The sequence below is a fragment of the Protopterus annectens genome, chromosome 11.part0 (genome assembly GCF_019279795.1).
Source record: "Protopterus annectens isolate FY-2018-M chromosome 11.part0, PAN1.0, whole genome shotgun sequence".
In the NCBI taxonomy this organism is placed as follows: domain Eukaryota; kingdom Metazoa; phylum Chordata; order Ceratodontiformes; family Protopteridae; genus Protopterus; species Protopterus annectens.
The window spans coordinates 778,806,503-778,817,657 of NC_056745.1; positions in this window are offsets into that span (position 1 = coordinate 778,806,503).

An 11,155-nucleotide genomic window follows, 5' to 3' on the forward strand; every position below is an offset into this window, starting at 1 on the left:
AAGATGTTAATACTTTTAACCAGAAGTTAGATACTACATCTGGGCCTGTGGTGTTCCAGTTAGAGGCTTTTCTTAACTTTGTTTCAATCTCTCTGGTTGTTACTTCAGCCCATTTCATATCCTGTACCTTTAAAGTTCTTATTCTTTATTTTACTTCTTCTATCCATTTAGCATCTTTGTTATGTTCCACAAGCTCTTCATAGATACTTCTCCAAAATGTATCTATTTCTTCTTTTTTTTGGTGGTCTTTCAATTCCTTTTACCTTGTTCATAGGTTCATAGTTAGGTACTAGGCTATTGGCCCAAGGGCCTACGTAAGCCTAGCCAACAAGGTTTCCTGGCTTACGCCACCCAAGAAAGTTATTTTGCTGTGCCACTGTCGAGCAGAGACACAGAAGTGATCCCCGGGTGTATTTCCTATTTCCCATCTACTCATCAAGATTTTTCTTGAAGAGTGCTAATGAAGAACTTTGCTTGACATATATGGATAGCCTGTTCCAGAGTATGGGAAGTCTCTGGGACAGGAATCTATCCCTCTAGCATGTCCTGTTTATTGTGGTGACAAGGTTTAGGTCCCTAGATCGTAGCTCGGAGGGATTGGGATTTCTTTAGGTGTAGCATGTCCAATAGCTCTGGGTTTGACATAGCTTTATGTTAGGCAGAGATTACCTCAGAATAGGCGATATGCTACAGAGTAAAGCTGGATTATTTTGAGGCAGTCAGTGTAGGGCATTTGTTTGAGACCAGTAATCCTCTTTGTGAGGTACTTCTGTGGCCTTTCCAGCTGCTGTGGATGTCTTGTGAGGTACATTCCAAAAGGGGCATTGTACTCTATAATGGGTCTAATGAGTGTCGAGTAGAGGGGAACAATGATCTCTTTTTTCCTGGATGAGAATCCTTTTATGATGAGGTGTGCCACATAGAAGGACTTCCTGACTACTGTGGTGATGTGACTATCAAAGGAGAGACTACTGTCCACCTGGGTCCCAAGGTCTCTTATCACACATTCAGTGTTAAGTAGATTGCTGCCTATGTGGAAGTTCATGGGTGCAGAGTTTTTACCAAAGGGGATGACACTGCACTTTTTGGCATTGAGCTTGAGGCCATGGTTCTGACACCAGGCATCTGTCTCAATGTGGCCCTTCTGTAGGATGTCCACATCATTTGGGACTTGACTATGGCTCCTAGTTTGCAGTCATCTGCGAACTTCATTAGCGAGAGGCCTTCTGTGTTAGCTTGTACTTCAGAGAAGTAGATACCAAACAAGAGAGGTCCCAGGACAAAACCCTGTGGTAGTCCACTTGTCACTGCTTTGAGGTCAAATTTGGAGTCTGCAACTTTTACAGTGTGGGTTCTGTCAGTGAGTCAGTTGGCAACCCATCTTGTGATGTAGGGATTTATACCTAGTTTAGTGAGTTTAGCTATAATTCCAGAATGGGGGGTGGTGTCGAAAGCCTTGGTGAGGTCAAGATAGGCTGTGTGAACCACCTTACCCTCATCTACGGCTTTGGTGACTGTCTCAAAGAAGTTGATCAGTTTCAGGAGACATGATCTGCCTTCCACAAACCTGAACTGGGTGGGATCCTGAGTTTGGAGGTTACCAATGTCTTTGTTTATGAGTTCCATAATGATACATTCCATGGCCTTGCAGACCAGGCTCGTCAGTCTAATAGTTCGATAGTTCCCGGGATCAATGGTAGCTCCCCCTTTGTGGAGTGGGATAACTGTTGCTGTGCACCATTCAGTGGGCACAAAGCCTGATGCGAGGCTATTATTGAACATGGTGCTTAAGTGGGGAGCCAGTTTGTCCTGAATTTCATGTAAACAGCAGCCTGGGATGTTGTCCGGTCCCATGTATGCTGTGTTTTTGGCTTTAGAGAGTGCAGCTTTTACCTGCGTAATTGTGATTACAGGGACTCTGCATTCTTCCTGTATAGATATGGGCCCTTTAGGATGTGAGTGGGGGTAAAGTTAGCACTGAACCTATCTGCCAGGATGTTGGCAATATCAGTTGGTTCTGTAATTTTCGTGCCTTTGTGCTGTAACTCAGAGCATATCTGAGTGTTGCCATCGAGATTCTTGACATAGCTATAGAATACTTTGTGATTGTCCTTAGAATTAGTGGCGATTTTGTTTTCGTAGCTAGCTTTGAAGGATCTTATAAGGGATCTCAGCTTCTTACTGAGGCTGATCAGGAAGCTCCTCCACTCATGGGATTTTACCCTCTTTTGCAACAGTTTCTTCCTTCTGTTGTACGGTTTGTTTATGGCAGGGGACCACCAGATTGGCTTCCTTTTTGTGGAAGATAGTGTCTTGGTTTTGTTTGGGATAGCATGATCCATGCACTCGTGTAAGTGCTTATAGAGTGCATTTGTTTAGGATTCAGCAGTTATAACTATATTGTCCATCTGCATGGGTGTCATGAAGTTCACCACTTCTGTCTTAAGAAGCATGAAGTTGGCTTTGGAGACATTTTTTACCATGGTTTCCTTAATGGGGGGTGGGGGCGGGATGTGGATATCAAGGGTGATTAGCGTATGGTCGGATCGGACCAACAAGGAGTTGACTTCAGGTGTGGAACACCGGTCACTCATGTTGGTAATAACTAGGTCTAGCATATTGTTGCCCCTGGTAGGGGTGTGGATAAGTTGATCCAGGGCATTGGAGTTTATGAATTCCAGAAAGCGTTGAGCTAAGGAGTTGGTACACGAGTAGTTTTCCCATTTAATGGTGGGGTAGTTGAAGTCGCCCATTATTAGGGTGTTTGGTTGAACCCTAATATTTTCCAGTACATCAAGAAAAGAGGAGTGGGAATCCTGGGGCATGGTGGGGGATCTGTAGCAAGCTATGATTTGGATTGTAGTTTTTCCCAGAGTTAGTTGCACTTGGATAACCTTGGATGCATTATGCTGAGCAACTCACCTGGAGGTGTGGATATCCTTAATGAATATGAACACACCACCACCTTTGGTGTTTCGGTCCAAGTTACATGGCTGAAAAGTGTGGTATGAGTTATAGCCTGGTAGTGCATGGTTGCTCTCTGGAACCTTGAACCAGGTCTCAGTCACTGCACAGATATCGATGTTCTCCATTTTAAGGAGTGCCTCAAGTGAGTGCATTTTGAGATTTAGACTTCTAGCGTTGAGTAGCATTAACCTCAGTTTTTGCTTGCCTGTTCCTGTTACGGTGGTGAATTTGTTATTTGAACCTTGCCTAAAAAAGGCACTATAGGGGCAGCAAGAGCCTTAGCCAGTATCCGGAATCCCAGGGGCGACAGGTGCAGGCCATCTGTGGCAAAGCATCATGGTCTGTCGACCATGTCATCCCAAGCAAACAGATACTGGATTCCCTTAAAATGACATCAGAAGCTTAGCCAATTGTTGAAGTCAATCATTTTGTCCTTGTACTGCGGTATAATTCAGGGTGATGGCAGAATGCTACTCAGGGCTAAGGTCATACCTGCCTGGGCTACAAGATCGGAGAGCTCTTCCATGTTTCTTTTCATGTAGTCCATTTCCCAATTCTGTATAAAACTTTTTTTGGGACATCAATAAATTGCTTATTTTGTACTTTTCATTTATGTTTGTCTATGTATCTTCTAAGTTTTTCTGCCTGTGCTGAGATTTTTAGTTTGTTATTTGCAATAGTGCATAATAGATCCTGATCTGTTCTAATACTGTGCATTGCTTTTATCACGTCTATCTTTCTAAGTATTTTCGTTGATCTATTCCCTCTTCTATACTCTTCTAATAGTGACACTTCTTGTCTTAGTTGCTTTATAGTTTTCTTTATTCAATACTTCCATGATGGCATTTGATTTCTCCCCTTCCTTTCCCTCACTACCCTGCATTCTTGTGGTAGAACTTTATCAGTTACTAATTTAGCAGCACAGTAATATATCCTCTTTACTTCTGTTATATCGCATGAATCTCTATGGACAGTCCTAATTACTGTGTTCATTTGATTTATCAAACTTCTGACTTTTGGGGTTTATTGACCTTTTGTAGTCTACTTCTTTCATTGATCTTAATATGTCTATCTATCTCTATCAAGTTAAGCAACTCTTCTCTTAGCTTGGTTTCTCCTAGACTGAGGGCACATTTTTTGTTTTCCATTTCCTGTGGGCATTCTATAGAAAGTTCTGTTGCATCTTCCTGTGGTACATTCTCTTCAATTTTTTCCTGTGCCATCCGTTGCTCTATCATATGAGGGCCATACATCTCATCCTGGAAACATCAAAAATCTGGACAAAGGCCCATGAAAATAGGTACAAATCTGTACGCTGATTAACATACCATTTATGTAACCCCACCCACTCCAGTGGAATTGTGGGATACCAACTTTCAAACGTAAACTGAAGAACAGACAGCCAAAATATGACCCAGAGTCTCCCTGCAGCCATTTGAATGTCCCATTACCTGGCTATTTCACCCCATTTATCATAAACGCTAATGTACATACTGCTTTACTTCTATGATGATTATTTGGATTTTATTTTATATAGACTTAGCATGAAAACTTTCAAGAATCAAACCAGAGAACCTCTTGCTGTGAAGCAACAACACTACCACTGCACCATCCAAACTGTAAGAGAAACAGACCAAAACTATGAGCCAAACACATTCTAGACATCATGGTAAAATTTGTACAGTTGAGAGATATATTTTACATAGACTTTGCATTAAAACTTCCAAGAATCAAACCAGAGAACCTCTTGCTGTGAAGCAACAACATTACCACGGCACCATCCAAATTATAAGAGAAATAGACAAAAAGTATGAGCCAAACACATTCTAGACATCATGGGAAAATTTGTACAGTTGAGAGATATATTTTACATAGACTTAGCATTAAAACTTCCAAGAATCAAGCCAGAGGACCTCTTGCTGTGAAGCAATAACACTACCACTACACCATCCAAATTGTACATTATGGGAAAATTTGTACAGTTGAGAGATATAACTCCTTCAACCAAAAGTAGTGATATGAGTAGAGAACTCAGACTCTTACTTCTTGTACCTAAGGCACAGGGTTTGAGACTGAGTAACCCTACACACACACACACACACACACACACACACACACACACACACACACACACACACACACACACACACACACACTGAATGTAATTCTGCAGCATTCATAAGTGAATGCAATGGACATCCTGAATACACAGAAATAAACACAGACATCTTGAATAGAATTCTGCAGCATTCATAAGTGAATGCAATGGATATCCTGAATAAATGAATGTGCGCTTTCTAAACGGCAGCACATAAACATTCAAATAAACACTGACATCCTGAATGAATGCTTTACCTCACGGCAGCACATAAACATCCTGAATTGAATTCTGCAGCATAAGTGAATTCAATTTCAAATTCCACACTTTCTAAATAGCAGAGCGTAAATATCCAAATAAACAGGGACATCCTGAATGAAGAATGCTTTACCTGGAGATAAACACGGACATCCTGAATAAATAAATGAAGAATACATAAATGAAGCCATCTTCCTGAATACATAAATGAAGCACCAAGCACACACACCCTGAATAAAAGCAAGCACATGCAGACTCGGTATGCAGTCAAAACACCAATAAACACAATACACGGACATCCTGAATAAATAAATAAAGCATGGACATCCTGAATGAGAACAGCAACATATAAACAGAATGAATAAGCAGACACACATCTAAATAAATAAAGCATGGACATCCTGAATGAAAGCAAGCACTTTCTGAATGGCAAGGTCAGCAGCCTATAAACAGATGCACACACTCCTGAATAAATGAAGCATGGACATCCTACTGAATAAATAAACATCTTGGAAATTCCAGTTCTCAGCAATTTCAAATTGCACACTTTCTGAACGGTAGCACATAAACATCTTGGCGGACTCGATATTAATGCAAGTGCTTTACCTGTAAACATGAACAGCCTGAATGAATATGCAAACAACCAAGCACTTTTTGAATGGCAGCACATAATCCTGAATACATAAATGAAGCTGTCTGTCCCGCGGGTTGTGAACTTAAACACACTCACTCCGGTTAGGGTGAACTGACGTCACTGTGCACGCCTCCACGTGATGATGTCAGTCTGAAAAACTTTTTTAAAAACAAAAAGCCAGGAAATTCAGAAATTAAGGAGTGAAACTCAGGAATCGTGGCACCCCATTATTTGGACCTCAAAAACCGGTAAAAATCAAGAGATTCGGTATGGTTGAGAGGTATGATGAGAACTCTCTGGCCTATCACTCCTCATTAACTGCATCAGAGTTTCCACATTTTCCTGTTCCTTCCCTTGCTGTCCAGCTTCAAGTGAATGTTTATACTGGTTTTCAGTGGAAGGCTCCAAAATATGTTCATATGGCACCTGACCAATTGCTTCCCATTCCACTGGTTTCCCCTTAATTTGGAGTTCCATTGCTCTGTCCTGTTGTGGGCTTTCTGAATTAGATTTTCTACACTAAATCTTTCACTCAGTTTCTATTTCTTTAATTCCTCCATTACTGATCTCCTTTTCTACTTTTCCTCTTTGTCTTCTTATTTTTTGTATTGTAAAGTTTTCCATGTCTGGGTTCCTTTGCCTGTATTTCTCTTCAAATATCTTTGGTGCTGCTCTTTTTGCATTGATTGATTTTGCTTTCTCCTTTGCATAGATATTACACCATATTAACTCTCTTTTTCTTTCTCATGTCCATATTTCTTCTTCAGATGCCTCCTGACCTTCCTGTTTCTCCTTACTTTGGGGACTCATTCCATCATGCTGTGATGCAATCTGTGTTAGACCTTCTACATCAACTTCTTCACTTTGCAGGCCCTCCATAACTTCAACTTCTATTTTTTTAACTTCTACTTTACTAATCTGCTTTTCTACATTCCCTCTTTGTGCTTTTATTTTTATTGTGAAATTGTCCATATCAAGATGCCTTTGCCTGTATTTCTCTTGGAATATCTTTGGGGCTGCCTTCTTTATGTTGATTAATTTGGCTTTCACCTTTGCATAAATGTTGCACCATATCAAATCTCTATTTCTCTCTCATCTCCATATTTAGTTTTTATACTTTTCAAAAATATATAGGTTTTGTTGTTTACATTTTCGTACTTCAGATGCTTCTTTTCCCAAACAGATCAAAGTTTCTTGATCTACATACCATTTTTCAAAAATCTGTTGTATTAATGTCCCCAAATTTTTATTTGAAGCTTCTGACAGTTTTGATTGTGGAAGTATTTTTTCTTTCCTGTAACTTATCTCTTAATCTTTTTATATATTTTGTGTCTGGGAATTCTGTGCTTTTTGCATAATAGTAACAATACATAATTTCTTTCGTATCCTCAATAGTCCACTCTGTCATCTTTATGGCTCTTCTTTGGCCTATCAGTTTTTGTGATTTCTGTGGACTGCTACTTCCTTCTACAACAAGGGGGCCCAACATCGCCGTGGATCTGGCCTGGCCCCATTGTAGGAATGCTTCCATATTTTGAGGATTCTACACTGTCATTTTTTCCAGTCCTGGCACCAATGTGCCTACCAGGATTGGGCACTTTTTCATCCTGGGTCTTGTGCACCCAACTATCTTTTTTATTTTTGACCTACTTCTGTCCATGATATATGCTATATAAATACAGTCTATATATCAGTGTCACTTTGGTGAGATTTTGTGAAAAACAGGGTCCACCTTGTGAAGGTACTCACCAAGACTTGAGGATGAATTTAATTTCAGCACTACTACTCTCCTTTGTTTGCTGACTTTTCATCTCTCCATTCGGACCCCTATCATCTTTCCATTCGGGCCCCCATTCATTTTTACAATGAGGCATTCTCAATGGCAGCTCTTTTCTCCCATTCCCAGTTCTTTAAATATGCTACCTTTGAGGCTGCACCAAATCAAAAATACATTAATTTCCTTCTCTGCAAATTGCTGTAACTTCAGATGTAATATATATGTATCATGATGATCGGATGTGCAGGAGAAAAGCACTCACATTGAAAAGGGTCATGAAAGGTGCAGTCCCTCTGCAGAAAAAAAAAAGTCTACCAGGTGGCAGTAAAACTGATTGCTGTACAAATGGGACTATATATATATATATATATATATATATATATATATATATATATATGTATATACACACACATATATATATATATATATATATATATATATAATATATATAGATATATATATATATATATATATGTATATAATATATATATATATATAGGTATAGAGAGAGAGAGCGCTATAAGTAGATATAGATATAAATATATGTGTGAGTGTGTTTGTGTGTATGCACATGTACATGCAACCACACACCCCCATAGACACAAATGTATATATATATATATATATATATATATATATATATATATATATATATATATATATATATATATAAAGAGAGAGAGAGATTGTGGTCACTACATATTAGCTGGTTCACATTTGCTAGGCACTGCTTATTCTCACCCTCAAATGACCCCAATTCACTCCCTACAGTCACTTTTTTTAGATTTACTTTAACTTCTGCAGAACTTTCAGGTCAGTTCCCAATGAAACTCGAAGAGGAATTCCTGCACTTCACAACTCACACATATCACTTATCTTTTTCTTCCCCCATCACTGTAGGGTTACAGGCACTTGTTCCTACTTTTTCTATGTTATTTTCTTGCCTGTTCTGTTGAGCAAGATTATGCCCTGCCAACAAATCAGAAACATTCCTAATTAATAATAAAATGTTAGGCTGCATTATAGGTGGCGTTGGTATAAAGGATGGGAGGTCATTGTGCCATTGTACAGAGTTCTAGTGCAGCTTTTGAAATCATAGTGGGAGAGTGATGCTAATCAGGTGAAGGGGGCATCTTGGAAAGATAAATATAATGAATGAGTTGTTGAAGAGCTCAGGGTATGAGGGCAGACCCCAGTCAGCTTTGGTTCTGTTCACTTGAACTTTGGAGGGATGGTGGATATGGTTTTGATGCATATGATGCTAAGGGGGAATGTGAGGGATTTCCAATAAAAAAAAAAAAAAAAAGTAAAAAATGGGGGGAGGATTTGGTGATCAAATGAAAGCCAAAAATTTCAAGCTAGTTATGAGGAAGTGTTTCTTTAAGAGAGTGTAATGGATAGTTGGACTTGGTTGAGCTTCCTGAATGGGTGGGGTGTTGCATATCTGTGAAATATTCTTAAACAGCATGGGATGAGTGAAACAAAAGGTGGGTGATATGATGAGCTAAGGGAAGTGTTATCGGGCAGAGGCAGCTTCAAGGTGATAACTGCAGCAATCTGGAAGAATTTCAAATCTTTTTCTATCAGTAGTATGCATCTGTGTAGTGACTGGACACAGATCCCAAGAAGCCCAAAACTTGGAAAAAAATAAAGAGATGTGATATACCATATCAGATCTAATCCCAACAACCATCTGCGGCTTATACTAAAATATTACAGAACAAAAATGTTATTTGTCATTGCTTGGCCTCATTGTTTCATTCACACTGACACCCTGACACACAGAAGACATCCAATCAAAATGTACTGCTTGACGTAAAAGCAAACTTAAGTTTTCAGGTCCTTTTTCTTTAATCCTTTCTTACACCATTCTGTTCTACCTTCTACCATTATTTTTTATCTTTTTGGCACCCATTCAAAACTTTCAGAAGTCCAGCACTACAGTGTTTGGGTTGTGTAATCAGTCTGGTATTTCACATTCCTTGGTTGTGAATATCCCAAGGTTCTGAAATAAGTATGTTTACATTAAAATATTACCCAAGACTGTTTAATTCTTTGCTTCTAAAATTTCCAAAACGATATACCCGTGTCTCTGAAACAATGCTTTGCCTGAAACTGGTAACATCTCTGGTGCAGAAGTTTGGTGCAGAGATTTTATAATAGCTATCTCAAGATGCTATATGCATATATATGCACCAATGGCTTTTTCTTATTTTAATTGACCTATGTATGTGTGTTTGTGTGTGTGTGTGTGTGTGTGTGTGTGTGTGTGTGTGTGTGTGTGTGTGTGTGTGTGCGTGTGTTTGTAATTTTTTAACTGAATTTTCACTCCAATCGTAAATTTTTTATCATGTTATGTAATACCTCTATTCTTCAGTAGTATTACATAAATGTAAATGCATTGTCTTCATATTATATTGCTGTTCATGGAGCTTTTCTCCCTGGGACTCCATTGAAAATGGGCTCTTCTTGGCCCAATGGACTATCCCAGTAAACAAACTGTTAAATAAAAAAAAATAAAATAAATATATCTAAGTTGCACTTAAAATTGGACAGGGATAAGCTTTGTTTTATGTGGATGAGGAGTCTGTTTCAGAACACCAGTATGTTCAACGAGATATACCTGCCCCTCCAAACTGTAATGTTGGTGATGCAGAAGAGGTTTAGATCCCTAAGCTGAGTATTTGATGCCATTTGACTTGCTGATACGCAGTAAGTCCATCAGTAATGGGTCAGAGGATGCCTTGTATGCCAGACACAGGTCACCTTTCAGCAGACTGTTAGATATTGAGTTTAGTGACAGAGCTTTGAGTTGGTCCATGTGGGACATGTTGTTTAACCTTGTATCCTTTAACTAAGATATATCTGTGGACATTTCAGTTGTTGCATCTGTCTTGATAGACAGATGCCAATGGGGTATTATATCCTATGACTGGCTTAATGAGGGCTAAGTAAAGGGGGGAATGATATCCCTAGATTTAGGCACAATCCATTTGTTTTTAAGCTGTGCAATGTAGAAGGACTTTCTTATAGCAATAGATACATGTTGGTCAAAAGTTAGGTCACTATCAACTTAAGTTCCCAAATCCCAAACAACTGAGTCAACTCTTAGGGGAGTATTGTCAGTGTGGTAGTTTCTAGGGGTAGATGACTTCTCAAAGTATACAATGATGCATTTTTTGTCATTTAAGTTTCAGACAATGATTTTGGCACCATTTGTTTATTTAAAACCTTCCTGCAGGATGGCTAAGTCATTTGGGGATTCAATGACTGCTCCTAGCTTACAGTCATCTGCAAACTTAGTCAGTTAGAGTCCTTTTCTGTTGGCTTTTACTTCAGAAAAGTAGATGCCAAAAAGGAGAGGTCTCAGCACAGAACCTCTAGTGGTGACTGGTGTCTTTATGGCAGTAACTTCCTGTAT